The sequence below is a fragment of the Pongo pygmaeus genome, chromosome 12 (genome assembly GCF_028885625.2).
Source record: "Pongo pygmaeus isolate AG05252 chromosome 12, NHGRI_mPonPyg2-v2.0_pri, whole genome shotgun sequence".
In the NCBI taxonomy this organism is placed as follows: domain Eukaryota; kingdom Metazoa; phylum Chordata; class Mammalia; order Primates; family Hominidae; genus Pongo; species Pongo pygmaeus.
The window spans coordinates 773,609-790,069 of record NC_072385.2 but is presented as its reverse complement, the minus strand read 5'-3'; the positions used below and the strand labels follow the sequence as shown (position 1 = coordinate 790,069).

The window sequence follows — 16,461 nt, the reverse complement described above, 5'->3', positions numbered from 1 at the left end:
TCCAGTTGTGAAAACCAAAAATGTCCCCTGGGAGGCAAAATAGTCACCCGTTGGGAACCGGAACCTCTGCTTTGTGGGATCAGAGTGGTTACTTTGTTCCCAATCCAAGGATCAGAACACACGATAAGAGAAAGTCAAGCTATTGGAACTGGAGTGCCAAGTTGAATCTAGACCTACAACAAAAGCTCCAAAAGCTCCTTTATAGGGCTGATCCCATGCCTCAGCTACCTAGCTTGTACAGATGCCATGTAACTCTAAATTTGGTGACAGAAGGAATTTAGAGGCTAGAACTAGATAGGGTCTTTCAGGTTAGGCCAGCACACAACGTGGACTTTTGACATCATCCAGATGCTTGAACCAACCTCAGTCCTGAGGCAGAATTTCCCGTGGCATCTGATACACGGCCTGGATTTGGAGCTCTCACTGAAATTAGATGCCACGGGAATATTGTGTTTAGGAACTCTGAAAGAGACAGGCTTCAACAAAGCAGACCTAAGCAACACGTAGCATCTGAACTTCTTTATTAGCTTCCATCCCAGCCCACGAGGACAAAAGCATCACATACATATCCACTGTGGCAAACCTGTCCTCAGTAGGGATTTTCCCCAGTACTACCCTCGCCTCTGTCCTGAGCCCACTTGCTTCTTTGTAATGTTTCCACTTTCTGTCCCACTCCCTAATAGATGATTTTTCCTCTCTGCCCAGCCCCCTAGTTCTGATATTTGGATTGTCTGTGATCTGAGTAGTACTTAGGAGGTAGAATCAAAGCCTTGTTGATTGGATTGGGAGTTTCTCACTTCCTATTAAAGGCACTGATTAAGCATCTATTGTATAAAGTAAAGTAAGATTATGATCCAGTAAGAAAGATTCCACAAGTAGCGCAGGAAGAATTGGTTTCTAGTACACTTCATGCTTCAGGACAGGAAATCCAGAAAAAAATTCTGTGGTACGTTAAGTGTGTACTGTAAGTTTCATTTCCATATGAAAAACTGTAGTTAGCTAAAAAGTACATCCGTGAAGAATCCTGATAAAACTTGCTTAATTCTGGTTAAACTAGCTGCTAGCTAAACAACAATTTCACAACAACTCAAGAACTCTGTAAAAGCATTTCCTCTGAATATTTTATTCAGAAAAATACACAAAAAGATAAGGCAGAAACAAAAGTCCCAGTCATTTGCGGTATCTGTCGGTTTCAATTTGGCTCTCCTGTTAAAACAAAGAAAAATAGTAAAATTAATCTATGTAAAAGATGCCATATATATTCAACTGCTAATAAATATAAAAAGCTTTAAAAATGTGTGCTCAATTTTGGTTACTGTGTTACCACTACACTTATGTTAAAATATGTATACTTTTAAATTTGGTTTCTATAAAAAATGGATTCTAATCTTATAAAAGTTATTTCCTAATATTCAATAAATGTTGTCTAAGGGCTTTTTCAATCCAAATAGCAATTTTAATTATTCCAGAATTTAATGGTGCTCTAAATTTCCATTTAACAGGGTGAGAATGCTGTATTATTACAAGTGATAAAAGTTACAGGACATAGAGGTTATTCCGTTTTAGAGTCCACATCCTGATTATATTTTATAACATCTTCTTGATTTCTTACAACTACATACATATTCATTTGCTCAGCTGAAAAAAAATTCTTAACATTATTTACTAATTTTAGGTATGAAATCTACCAGCTAGTTAACAGGAAATATGTAATTAAACATTGCCTTTATCAAGTAATGTAAAAAAAGGGTAAGAGTAACTTTGGAACATACGACTTGAATGAGCGGCTGGTGATTATCAAAATCTGGCACTTAATTGATTTATACTTGTACACTCACAGCTAAACATCTCTGTTTTTCTACTTTGTAACTCTAGGACATTACTTATCTACATAGGAAGAGTGATAAATATTAATAATGTGCTATGATAAACATCCTGCACTCTTCCAAATCTTACAATAAAACTGCTTCAATTTCACTTGTTTAGCTTTTATTCTTAGTTTTTTAGTTGATCTATGCTTATTTTAAGGAACCCGAACTACTCTAACAGAATCCACATAATTTTTATATTAGTCAAACTGCTTCTAACTCTGGTTGTAATAGTAATAAAAAGATATTGATAAATTTATGAAGTAGATACAGTCAAACTTGAATTTCTTAAAGTATATACTTAGAATCAGTTATAATTTTTAGATATTCTTTCTTGACAGTCTTTTCCCAAACTCATGATGCCCTCTTTAGGTAATATTGCCACACTCATAAATTAGAAATAAAGACAAAAATTTGAAAACTACAGTAATTTAAGAGAATATAGGTTTTCTACATGCCATTTCTATTGGCTACTGAAAATAGTGGAACTAAGTAAATAAATGGCTACCTGTCCAGAAGCATCTCATGCAAAAATCCATCTTTCTGAGCCTTTTTAAGAATTTTACTGTCTTCTTTACTTATTTTAACTTTGTGGTCTTGGAAGCTCTGAAATTTCTTTCTGCAAAGAAAATGTCTTCATTGAAAAATACCTCAAACTCTGATTATACATATTTACTATTAAATTTATAAATACTGTTAATTTCTTTTTTACATATTAAAAAGTCTAATTATAGGCCAGGCACAGTGGGTCACACCTGCAATCCCAGCACTTTGGGAGGCCAAGGCAGGCAGATCACTCGAGGTCAGGAATTCGAGAACAGCCTGGCCAACATGGTGAAACCCCATCTCCACTAAAAATACAAAAATTAGCCGAGCATAGTGGCGTGCGCTTGTAGTCCCAGATACTCGGGAGGCTGAGAAAGGAGAATCACATGAACCTGGGAGGAGGAGGTTGCGATGAGCTGAGATCGTGGCACTGCACTCCAGTCTGGGGGACAGAGCGAGACTCCATATTGAGGAAGAAAAAAAAAGTGTAACTGTATTTTTTTAAATAAGCTGGAGATTCTGAACAACAAAGATGACCTTTGTGACCTCTCAAGAGCAGGGCCACTCATTGACTGGGTAGCACAAGGCCCCACTTCTATTAGGGCATGCTGGCTGGAGTCCTCTGTGTCCTGGCCATAGCACAGACTTTGACTGGCATCACGCCCATTCTATGAATGAATAGAGAGATTGACTAACCCTAGTGACTAGCTTTGGGAGCTGGTAGGATGATTAGGAAAACTGAACCCTCAAGAAAAAAAAAGCATTTAGCTCAGTACTCTGTCCTAGAGGCTACATTGTGTTGCCTCTTCTTGTCCATGAGTTTCCATTTTTTCAGACAGGGTCTTGCCCTCTCTCCCAGGCTGGAATGCTGTGGTGATCAGAGCTTACTGCAGCCTTGAACTCCTGGGCTCAAACAATCCTCCTGTCTCAGCCTCCCAAGTGGCTGGGCCTACAGGCATGCACCACCATCCCCAGCTAATTAGGTAATTTATTTTGAAAGCACTTTGAGAAGCACTTCACTGTCAAATGTGTAGGTCTAAAAGGAAAGGAATACATACACATAATTGATTTCACATTGTTTTACATTTCCTTTGTCTTCTTCTGGAATGTCATCTTTTTTCTTGGTTTCTCTTTCAGCGCAGGATCTAATCTAGATATTGGAAAAGAGAATCCAATGGGTTATATGTTTATTTTCCACATTCCCCACTTTACATATCACATAAGAACATTTGAGATGGTTTCTTATGCAGAAGAAAAAATTAACTGAGCAATAATATTCAGAAAAAGACCGGTTCTGGCTATGTGTTTTTACTTCATATATATAATCTATGTGAGTAAGTGCTATCACATTCTTCCTCCTCAGCCCTTGTGTCAGAAACACTACAGACAAAATTATTTCAGAAACATTTTATACATCAGATCCTGCTAGGCAATAAAGCAATCATTAATTTAATTTTGTCCTCCAAGTGAATACACTAAGATCAAATTATCCCTAGTAGACAAATGTCATTTGATCAGATTGAAAGCTCAATAGTTATTTTACATTGCACAGGCTATTACCAAACTATTAAAACTTTTAGCATTACACAACTTGTTTTTAATTAATTGGAACCCACCTCTTTTAGTAGCTTCTTATGTCCTCCTAAGTTGGACAGATATTTACTATCACATGTCATAAGTTAATTAATCTGCATTCAACAATTAAGATCACCCACAGAACAGGCAATGGGCAATGGTAAGGATTCATGTCTCCTAAGGGATCTCTGTGGCCGGAGTCCAGTTTCAGAGCTGCTTAGAAAGTGATGACAAATAACATGTTTGTGCCAATGACATCTTCATGAAAGTTTTGATTTGAGAGGTCCCAGACCTCAAAACATTCCCTGCTAGGGCCTGTAACACAATGCTACCTTTAGTAAGAGGGATCTGTGTTCTGGTAGATAAGGCAAGGTCCTAAAAGTGAAGGGCTGACAGAGATTAATTAGGACAGCCTGCAATTAAATGGTATGGAAAGAGTCCTAAATAATCACTGTTCAGAGCTTCCAAGTACTTGACTAACCAAAGAGACCCAGAAAACTTTGTATTTCATCTGAAAATTGCTTTAAATAGTGAAAAATGCAATCTTTGTGTATCTTTGTGTCTTTGTATAAGTGAACAGCACTGCACATATATTTGCAATTGTTGCCTTCAATAACGCTTTTGTGATGATATCCAGATGAAAAAAATTTAAACATGATACAATAAAATATAAACAAATTAAATTAAATGCAAGTCACAAAGCCATCTGCATTTCCTCAATGATCTGTTTCCTAAGAAGCAATGTGCTATGAAATACTGAGAGTGGCCTCTGGAGTCAGCTGAGCCTGGGTACACATCCTGTCTTACCACACCTTGAAATCACTGTGATTTCCATGAACTGACTGACAAAAACCACGAGGATGTAAGGAGCGTCAGAGGCTGTCTTCCTGTCTGTAAGACTGAGCTCACATTCACCTCACAGGAGCATTATGGAAATTCTAGACTACAACGCCTGTGCCGGATGCATGCAGTGAAAAAATATAGCATTTCACTTCTCTAACTGTAAGAAAATATCTACATTTTAGATTGAAATTGTTTGAGCTTTAGATTTGAAATTATCTGAACTCAAGAGTATGCTAAAAAGAAAATCAAACATATGACCGGAAATCTAACATGAAGCACGTACAGAGAATTGAGAGATGCTTTTAAATTACACTGGCAGTAGAGAGAAATGTAACATAAATTTTTATGCTCTAATTATAAGAATGAAGGGCATTTTAGAAAAGGCTTTTGCCCCCTCTCTTAGAGCCTTCCACTCTGGCCCCCACAATGCCAACAAATCTGGGTCAGACTGGATGCAACTTGTGATTCCCAACAGAGACAAACAAATCAAGGTTCACGATGCTCAGTACTGCGTTGGAATGCCAAGACACAGAAAAACCATGTGTCAAGAAGGGGGGAGTTATTCTTTAGACACATCCTGGTATATGTTTATCATTAAAGATCAGTGGCTTTTGTGAATCTAAGAAATTAAACCTTAAATGTTTTCATCAAATTCCAGTTAACTACCTGATTTATCTAGGTTATATTAACAGTATTATTTAGAATTTCACCTTGATATGAAGATGTCTGTTTAACTTTTACAATGATGTAAAACAAACTGTAGGATTAGGGAAGGCACAGGCCACTGGTGAAATGGATAACGCGTCTGACTAGAGATGAGGGAATTTAGCCTGGAATAAGGAACTTTTATTTCCAGCTTAGTGAGGCACACACATTTTAAACATAAAATAAAAATCATGTTTTATGTGATTCATGTTTCTCCTAATGCAAAGAAGACAGGTACTATTAATAAAAATATTTTTAAAATGTAAGGGCTAAGGCCCCAGAAGTTCTGCTATGATTTTTTGTTTCATAGAGTGATTATCATCACAGAAGCTCAAGCATTACATAAATACAAACGCACATACCCCGACCTGGTAATTCTGCTTCTGGAAATTTATCTTCAGGTCCACCCACACATGTACAAATTGATGCATATTCAATGTTACATACTGCAGCACTGTTTCTAAGAGCAAAAGACTGGAAACAGCCTAACTTTCCATCTATAAAAGACTACATAAATTAAGGTACATCCTTAAAATGGAATATTATGTGGCTGTTAGAAAAGAGAGAGAGAGAAAGAGAAGAAAAGCAAGAAAATGAGAAAATTTTATACATTCAAACTAATAGTAGAAAACTCTCCAAGATACCATTTTAAGGAAAAAAAAAATCAAAAGCTGAGAAGACTATAGAGGAGGCTGCCTTTAGTGTAAAAAAGTTGAAAATTATAAATGTATTCATATGTTTATAAAGAAATTTTAGGAGACTATAAAAAAACAAACAAAGGGAAAGAGGAACAGGAGCTGGGACTCAGTTGAGTAAGATGCATGGCAGGCATATGTCTTCATCTTCATATGCTTTTATTTAAAAATGTTGGATCACGTGTACATGTTATCTATTTTAAAAATTAGATTTTAAAATACAAGCAAGAAAATAGGAAAATGAAAGCTTAAAAAAAGCATGTGGAACTACCAGAAAAAGATACTAATCCATGGAGATAATGGCAAGGTAGCTCCTAGATGCACTGATTTCTCTACCACATTGTATAAACAAGCCATCCACTATGGGATTTATAATTAAAAATGAGTCTATTTGAAACAGCACATTATAAAAAGCTATTAACTAAATCTTTAAAGTGACAGTAAATGATGATTTAACATTTTAAAGAGATACAGTCACATCGCATGTGTGAATGCAGTCATCTGTATAAAATGTCATCATTACCTTGATCATTTCTTCTTCTCCTGCTGTTTTCTTTTTGCTTCTATGTCTCCTGCTTCATTGCATCTAATAAAGCAGCTATTTGAGGCCAATAAAGCCATTTTCCCCTAAGTGAAACAAAATAACAAAATAACCATGAGGATACTTCTTCTAGAAGAAACATTAAGTGTTTAGACTGAATTAATTTTTCCTCCCTGATTTAAAAATCACAGAAAAGAACTTAAGAATGGAACGTGGAAAATATAATACAAGAACATATAGAAAAGGAAACCAAAATCACCTTTCATTTTACTATTCAAAGATTACCACAATAAACATTTGTAGTGTATCTTCCTAGTAGGACTAAATTCTAATTAGATGAGGTAGGATTGCTTCCTTTCTAAAAGATCTATTGAAGATAAAACTGTTTAGTTCTGTTTCAAAAATTAACTTTAAAGACAAGAACATAATTATGAATGCATACTTTATTCAAATATTAGCATTTTAAGTAACATTTATTTTCTTCAGAATTAGAAAACATGAAAAGGTATATACAATGCCTTTGGTGTTTTGAATTTAAGAATCAATGTCTGAGGGACTTTTGTGTGTGAAAATAAATATTCATACACTTTTTTAGTTGTTTAATGTTTGATGTATTACACTGCTATTAAACAAAACTTTAAAAAGTGATTTTCTTGTGTATCTAAATCTCGGTTATAAATTTGGTTAGCTTAACTCCCGTAACAAATAAAATGTTTATTTATAACTTGTATTTCGTTGATTCTTTTCGAAAAGTTGGAATACCATAACATTTAGACAAAATATTTATAAATACAATGATTACAAAATATGTTAACCTTATATCACATCCAGTTAAAAACATGCTGATAACATGGATTTAATATCTTAGTCAAGTCACAAGGGCTGGATGGTCTCTCATCTGGATGGCTCCTGGTGAGCCCTGGAACATGGCGGTTGACATCACATGGTGTGGTCCGGGCGATTTAAACCTGTGCCAGAGATTATTCAGCTGAGTCCTTTTTGCAATAGAGTTTTAAGACCCTCCTTCATTTAAATTTAAATTTTTGAAACTTAGTGTCCTTCCTAAAAATAAAATGAAATGAACTTTCCTAAAGTGTTGTATTATTAGTACTCTCTAAGTCATCACCCAGGCCTTATGAAATGTTGGCATTTCTACTGGTGTAACTTTTATTAGAATTATCTCATCATAGCTAGTAGGATCATCACAAAGCGGTTGCAACACATTACAGGTAATGAAATCAATGTAGTGTTTCCTGAACGGTATTGGGTGGGTGGGGTGGGGGGGAAGGAATACACACAGACAAACAGAGGAAGAGATAAAAGAGAATAAGAAATATCAAGGTGCATAACACATGGATAAGTAAGTATTGTTAAGTACAACTCTTGCTTCGGTTATACATATGTGTGTGCTGGGCTGCAATGTAAAAATGCATCTCTCAATGGATTAGGTCAAAATAGTTTTCAAGTCACTGACTTAAGATTTTATCCTAGGGGATGAGGAACTTAGTCTAAGTGATTACCTCTTTCTGGTAGGATGTTTGTTTAATCTGTCATCTTAGAAAACACTGCTGACTTCCTATTTTCAGTTCATTATTTTATACTACCAAAGCTGCTACTCAAAGGCTGAGCTTATCTTCTATTTGCTTGTTCTGCGTGGTGCCCACTGGTCCTTACTGTTTCTGATATAGTGATCTACTTTTTAAAGACAGTTTAGCACTCATATATTTTTGTTCAATCTTTACTTCTCACACAAACAGAAAAGGGAAATTATGTATTCTGTATCAACAAAGATTTAACAAAACATCCATATACTACAACTGTCTACTTACTAAAATGAAGAATTAGTATATTATCTTTTTTCTTCTTATATTAAAACTATCTTTTCATAAACTATTAGCTTATGAACTGAAAGTCTTTTAGAGATAATTTACTTCAATGAACTATTATTATTTATATTTTATACGCAAATTGTCACAACTTGGTCTTAGCTGGCTCCACATTTCGCTTACAGTCTGTAATGTTTCTGAAAGCATCCATGATTTCTGCTACAAAGAAGATACTTAGGAAGTATTCTGTTTTCCTACTCTGAGACCTAAAATTGACTGGTTCTTCAATGGAAATGAGATCCATATCTAGGCACTAAGGGTATACAGAAATAATTGTGGGCAAAAGTACTAACGCTATTTTTGTTGCACTATATTTTGAGATCTCTTTAAGGCTCTATGTTCTTACTGATTTATTCCAGTTTAATGTATTATACTATTTCATCCTACTTTTTCATTTTAAATATATTATGATTGACTGTTACAGACTTTCTGTTAAACTGACAGGAAGATTTTATAAACAATAACAGCACTTACATTTTGAAAGACTTGTTCCCACTGTTCTCTTGGTCCAATTGCATCTGAACGCTCAACAACAAGTTCATCTGAATTTATACCAAGATATTTTCCATAGCCAGATTTCAGGGCAATTCTATACATTAATAAGATAGATAAAAGTTGAAAACTGAGAGAAAATTAATTATAGAACATCAAAACAGGACATGTGTATGTGTGTGGGTGTGTACATATCTAAAATTTCAGACTGGACATATTCCAAGTGTTCAAAAGATGCACGTGGCTGAGTGGTGACTCACTCCTGTAATCTCTGTGCTTTGGGAAGCCAATGGGAGAACTGCTTGAGGCAAGAAGTTCAAGATCAGCCTGGACAACAGAGTGAGACCCAATCTCTAAAAAAAATTTAAAAATTTAGCTGGGCACGGTGCTGTGCACAGTTTTAAATTTAGTTTTATATTTTGCTTTTTTAATATAAACATTGTACCTTATATATTACGTAACAAATATTTCCAAAATTCATCATTCTTCAATTATACCTCTTTAGTTATAAAGTTCAATGATACATTACTAAAACTTACTTTTTCGCTTATCATAAATAGTTCTATTTACATCTATTCTGTACATAAAACTGATTTATCCTTAGAAAAAATTCCCAGAAATTATTGGATCGAAGGGTATAAACTATAAAGTTCTTATATCATCAAACTGTTTTCCAGAAAATGCTGCTTCCATTTACATTCTTACCTCAAATTAACAGAGTATGTTTTGTCACATGGATTTTTTTTTAAACATTATGACTCTAAAAAAATACTTGAAAACCTGATATGGAAAAAAAATATCCTATTAATTTGCATTTTAGTAGTTAACTAGAATAACAATTGTTTTTCTTTTCCTTTCCTTTTTAGTTTTTAGATTATCTGGTAATGTCCCTTGTCCATTTTTCTATTCAGATCTGATTGTTCGCAATTCTTCTACTGGGGTCTTCAGTGCTGTGAATTCTATACAAGATACATATGAAGAGTAAAAACTCACTGCCTATTAAATTTGTTGCAAATATTTTCCTCATTTGTCAGTTAATTTTCTTTATAATCCTTTTTTGTTTATAATTGTAAAGCAGTTTAAAACTATTGAATTTTTTCTTCCTCTGCTTTTATTCTTTGTCTTTCACCCTACTTATCAGACTTTCAAAGAAACTATAGAAATAATCATCTTAATGTGATTTTTAAAAATTATTTCTTTCACCTTACCAAGAATCTCTTCGGATGCCAGAATTGACTTTTACTCCTTTATACGTTAATGATTATATAACGGAAATCATTATCGTGTTGATGTAACCAATTACTAAAATATGTAAGTTCACTTTCAGTATCTTTTACCCAAAGAATCATTCTATACTTCTGCACAAAGTGAGAATACAAAAGGTTATTTAATAAAATGACTGTAAAAATAGTGAGTAAAAATATTTTTTGGTCGTTACGATGCAGTAACATTCTCTGCTGGTTTCAACAATATTCCTTTTTTTAGTCTTCCTGTTTGTCTTTAGACTTCCAAACAGTGAGTTTAAATATCATAGCAACAATGAACCAGGTTTTGTACTATTTGATTTATTTTTTAATCTATCTCATTTGCTGTGTGAAATTATTAATCTTCATCTTTTAACTTACGCATCTTTTTTCCAGCCTAGCATTATATATTGATAGGAAATCCACTAAAAGTAGATCACAAAATCTACATTTCAAAAAAGCTATTTTGTTTTTTATATCAAAATTACCATGGGCTTAAGACAGATACTAAAATTTTTAATGAATACAATTAAATTTTTAAAATAACTGGTTACTAATTATATTACAACATAAGCTCACCTGGAGTCGGATAATTTGACAGCCATAAACTGCTCTGGAGGACTAAGGCCCTCATCAATTATTGGAGAAAAAACATTTGAAAATAAATTTGACATTTGCTGTAAATATAAAGACATTATTTTGCTTTAAAAAATGTGGTTATTTGGGTGCAGCGCACCAGCATGGCACATGTGTACATATGTAACTTACCTGCACATTGCGCACATGTACCATAAAACCTAAAGTATAATAATAATAATAATAATAAAAGAAAAAAATGTGGTTATTTTCTTCTGCAATTAAATGTAAGAATATTCAGATATACTGATGTCACTGCAATACTGTATCTTTGGAATCAAGATCTATTTTACCTTCTTTTAACTACAGTGTTAATTTTATACACTGAGTAAGACAGGGTAATTAATGCTTATTTAATAACTTTCGAGATAGCTTCTCTTTATGTTTTAAAATACAGTCATAAATAAGCACTTATTTAAAAAGCTAAATGCTTTCATTTATTCAATGGATGGCCTTGCTGACCAAATGATACTGCTTTTTATCTTCTAATTACTTTGTATCTCATTAGTGCTTCGTCTAATGGGCTAAAGAAAATGAGGAAACTTCAAATTGTTAAATGCACCCAGGTTAGTTTTGGTAACATGTCTAAATAAAAAAGAAATTCAAACATGTTTGACTCAAATAGGTTTTCTTTTTTCTTTCCACTTACGATTTTAATTATTCATGTTGTTTTGATTTCCAAAGATACTCTTCTGGAACTACACGGAATGTTTTCAAATGCTTATGTTAGAAAGAGGGACTTGCCAATGGCTGGTAAATATTAAGGAATTAACAAAAAATGGAAGAGTCAAATGCAATGGTTCCATTCCTTTGGAAAATGTATGAGACTAGTTAGAGCTTGGCCTAAGTGAATGAATGTCCTAAAATCTAGATTTGTGGCAGGATCTTCCCATCCAGACACAAAGCTTCTTTGTGTGGAGCTCCCAGGGTAAAAATTGATATTTCAACTTTATATTTTAGTTTTGACACAGAGTTCTTTGTTATTATAACTTAGTTTTAAAAACTTTTTATTTTCAGTCGTAAGAAATAATACAAAGATCTCACATATCCTTTACTTGCTTTGTCTCAATGATGACATCTTGCATAAGTATCATACACTGTTAGAATAAGGAAACTGACATTTATATAATCCATGAAGCTTATTCAGATTTCACCAGTTTTACATGTATATGTTTGCATGTATGTGCACAGATTCATGCAACTACCAGCATAGTCTGAATTAGGTTTTTAAAACACAAAATAGCAACATACAGCCAACCATGGGGGTGCATGCCTGTAATCCCAGCTACTCGGGGAGCTGGGAAAGAGAATCACTTGAGCCCAGGAGTTCAAGGTTAGAGTGAGCTATGATCATGCCACTGCACTCTAACCTGAGTGACAGAGCAAGGTCCTGTCTCAAAAAAAGACCAAAACAAAACAAAAGACAACATGTAAGACACAAATTGATATATGGAGAACGGTCTCTCTCATGACAGACACCAGCCATCTATTCATGCCTGCTTTCCAGAGGCAATGCCTATCATAATGTTTCTTAAAAATGCCTCTACAGGAAGACTTTCTAGCATAGTAATCTTTTTTTTTTTTTTTGAGGCGGAGTCTCACTCTTTCACCCAGGCTGGAGTGCAGTGGTGCGATCTTGGCTTACTGCGACCTCTGCCTCCCGGGTTCAAACAATTCTCTGCCTCAGCTTCCCGAGTAGCTGGGGTTACAAGAGCCTGCCACCATGCCCGAATAATTTTTTTTGTATTTTCAGTAGAGACGAGGTTTCACCACATTGACCAGGCTGGTCTTGAACTCCTGACCTCGTGATCCACACGCCTCTGCCTCCCAAAGTGCTGGGATTACAGGTGTGAGCCACGGCGCCCGGCCAGTAATCTTAACTATGATTTTAGAATGAAAGCAAAACGAGCAGAATCTGTGTCTATGTATACTAATTTCCAATTTGCAAATAGATATGTTAGACTCTAGCAAAAATTATTTTAACAGTTGTTATAAAAGTTTATATATTAATGTTAAAAAATATCCTCAAACCTCCTTCTAAATTGTACTTTAACTAGAGTAGAAATGAGTCAATCATCAACTGGATATAACATATTAAGGAATTCTTGTTAATTTTACAAGGTCTGATAATGACATAATATAATGTCTAAAAATAAAGAACAAAACAGGTGATGAGAGAAATACATATCACGTTAAGAAATGTACATTTATGTACTTATGGGTAAAATGACAAAATATCTGTGATTTTACTTAAAATTTTCCAGGAAAAAAAATGTGTGTGTGGGTAATTAAGTAAATGAAACGAGATTGGCAAAATATTGATAATTAATGCTGGGGCCTGGGCACAAGGGGTCTCATTATATTCTTCTATGTGTGGGTTAGTTTGGATATTTCCATAATAAAAAGGTTTTAAAGATTCAGTTAATTCCAATGCACAAAATTTTCTATTCAACTAAACATTTCATGCTTTTCATAATGAATTTTAAAATACATAAAATTTTAGCGAAAATGAAGTTGGACCCTTATCTAACACCAAATACAAAAGGTAACTTAAAATAGACCAAAGACCTAAATGTAAGAGATAAAGTTAGAAAACTTTTAGAAGAAAATGGGAAAAGCTTCATGACAATGAATTTGGCAATGATTTCTTATATAGAACATCAAAGGCACAGGCAACAAAAGAAAACATAGACAAACTGGACTTCATCAGAATTAAAAACTTTTGTGCATCAAGAACCACTGTCAACAGAGTAAAAGGCAACCCAGAGAATAAAGAAAATATTTGTAAACTACCTACATTATAATGAATTAATGTCCAGACTATATAGAGAACTCCAAAAAGACAAACACCACAATTCAAAACTGGGCAAAAGATATACACGGACATTGCTCCAAAGATGATATACAAATGGCCAATAAGCACTCGAAAAGATGCTCAACATCACTAGTCACTAGGGAAATATAAATCAAAACCATAGTGCAATACCACTTCACACCCATTAGAATGCTATTATCAAAACAAACAAAAAACAAAAAACAGAAAACAAGAAAACGAAAAAAACAAATGTTTGGCAGGATGTGGAGAAACTGAAACCCTCTGCAATGCTGGTGGGAAGGTCAAATGGTGCATGCATTTAAATGCCACTGAAGTGTATACGTAAAAATAGAAAAACTGGCAAATTCTATATTCTGTGTATTTTACCTCCACACACACACAAAACCAATGGAGAAAAAGAACATTAATCAAAATTAAAATTTCAGCTAAAGACGATTAGAAAGCAATAAAACTAATGACAATTTAGATGATTGAGTTATAGCTGCAATTGTTTTCAGTAAAAGAAATAATGCTTTATTCTGAATCATTATGAACAGTGTTATGATTAGCAAGTCTTTCTTATAAACGTAATAGTTAGTAATTTTAAATTAGTTTTATTTTGTATGTTCTATGACACATTCACCAAGTACACTTAATATTAAATAAAATCATTTAAATATAATATCTCATTAATGTTTTGCAAATGAAGAAGAAATTTCTGGCAGACAAACTCCTCAAAATTTTCACACTCTGTCCAAGTAGGGAAGTGATACAATAACATTACTTATAATATTGTCAACTGAAAAAGAAATTACTTTGAGCAGATGCCAGCATTTTTTCTCAATGAGATTTCAAAGAATAAGAAAGCTAAACACAGTATCATCAAGAATTAAATGTGAGCATTCTGCCTACTTTCTGCAAGTGGCCTACATTCAACCTTTGGGGGTGTGCTTATATGTTTAACGACTAAAGTATCATAACATAATACTTAACAGTACCACTCGGGGGTTTTAGCTGTGAAAAAGCAGTGGATCCTAAGAACAGTGGGCACTGAAGTTGCCTGTCTCTATGTTAGGTTACAGCTCAAGCTGTGTATATGCTGCAGACGCCCAAGGTGAATTTAAGAGAATCTGCTCTAAAACATTACCTGCTATTTAGACACATGCCTAAAGTTATTTCCTTTTAAACCTTAGGCAGATGGTGAAATATTCCCGCTGTGTTGTCTCACAATGCATAATAAAGCTTTTCACATATTTTCACATAGTTTAGAATGTTTACATATGTCTGGCATGCCTGTAATCTAGCACTTTGAGAGGTGGAAGCAGGAGAATCACTTAAGCCCAGGAGTTCAAAATCAGCCTTGGTAACAAAAGGAGACCCCTACCTTTACAAAAAATGTTAAGAAATTAGCTGGGTATGGTGGTACAAGACTGTGGTCCCAGCTACTCGGGAGTCCGAGGTGAGAGGATTGCTTGAGCCTACGAGGTCGAGCGTGCACTGAGCCATGACCATGTCACTGCATTCCAGCCTGAGCAACAAAGCAAGAGCCTGTCTCAAAAAAAAAAAAAAATGGCCTGATGCACCAGTGTCATGGCTGATATGATACTACCAGGTCACCCTCATTCTAGCATCAAGGCTGTGTGACAGCTCACCTCGCCTTCTGACTAATCCAGTGCTTCTGTGCTAAGGGCCCCTTTAAATCTCTGCCTTCATTATTTGCTTGGCACAAAGGAATGATATATCTTAGATTTGGAAATGGAATTTTCTTCCTCAATCTTACTGTAGTCTAAGTACCCTTCACAGACCTTGTATTAACCCATAGCTTACTTAGCTTTAGTTCCTGGGTAAATCAAATCTGTGTTTTGCAAACTATAATATTGTTAGTTCAATTGCTTCTGAATCTAGCAGGGCTCAGTGAAACTCCTTGCTTACAGACATGCTCATTTTTATTAATGTCACACATGGCATTCTCCATGTGAAAGACAGAATTTCTTTCATCCTATTTACCAATCCCTTCAGATCCTTGTGAGCAACCAACAGAACAGCTTTAAAAAATTAAAAGGTTTTTTTCTTTCCCTTCACAAATAGACACATGCTTACTTATATGGCAAGTTTAGAAAATCCACAATGCAAAAGAAGGTGGCAGGACAAAGAGAAAAAGTCGCAGAAGGACTTCCTCTTCCAGCCGAGATGGACTTGCCCTCCCACGATGATCAATGAGAAAACTGAAACTGGATAGAATATTTGAGAAAACTGTTTTCGGGGATTGGTACACAGGCAGAACAGGACTGTGATATTTGAGAACAGGAAAACACAGGAGGCAAATCTCACACACATTTCTGTCTTCTGCCGAATGGCAGTTTCTTGACCACACAGAGAGAGGTAGAGACCTCCAAAAATAAGGCAATGTCACTGTCACTGAGCTGAGAGTCTTGCAGTGCTAACATGTTTGGAGTTTATAGAATAAGGTACAGGAGAAGAGGGAACTACATACAGGTGAGGCCTCAAAAGTGTATGCAAAAGTTCTCTGCAGGTCTGGGGCCAAGGGCTGGGGGAGTGCATAGAGCAAACAGGCTCCACAAGGCCTATGCAGAGTGGCTGGCACTTCTGAGGGA

At 34.8% G+C, this 16,461-nt stretch overlaps 1 pseudogene; it reads right to left on the bottom strand.

Moving 5' to 3' along the window:
• Positions 1 to 1,064: 1,064 nt before the first annotated feature.
• On the bottom strand, positions 1,065 to 6,859 carry LOC134737885 (protein FRG1-like; annotated as a pseudogene).
• Positions 6,860 to 16,461: the final 9,602 nt, after the last annotated feature.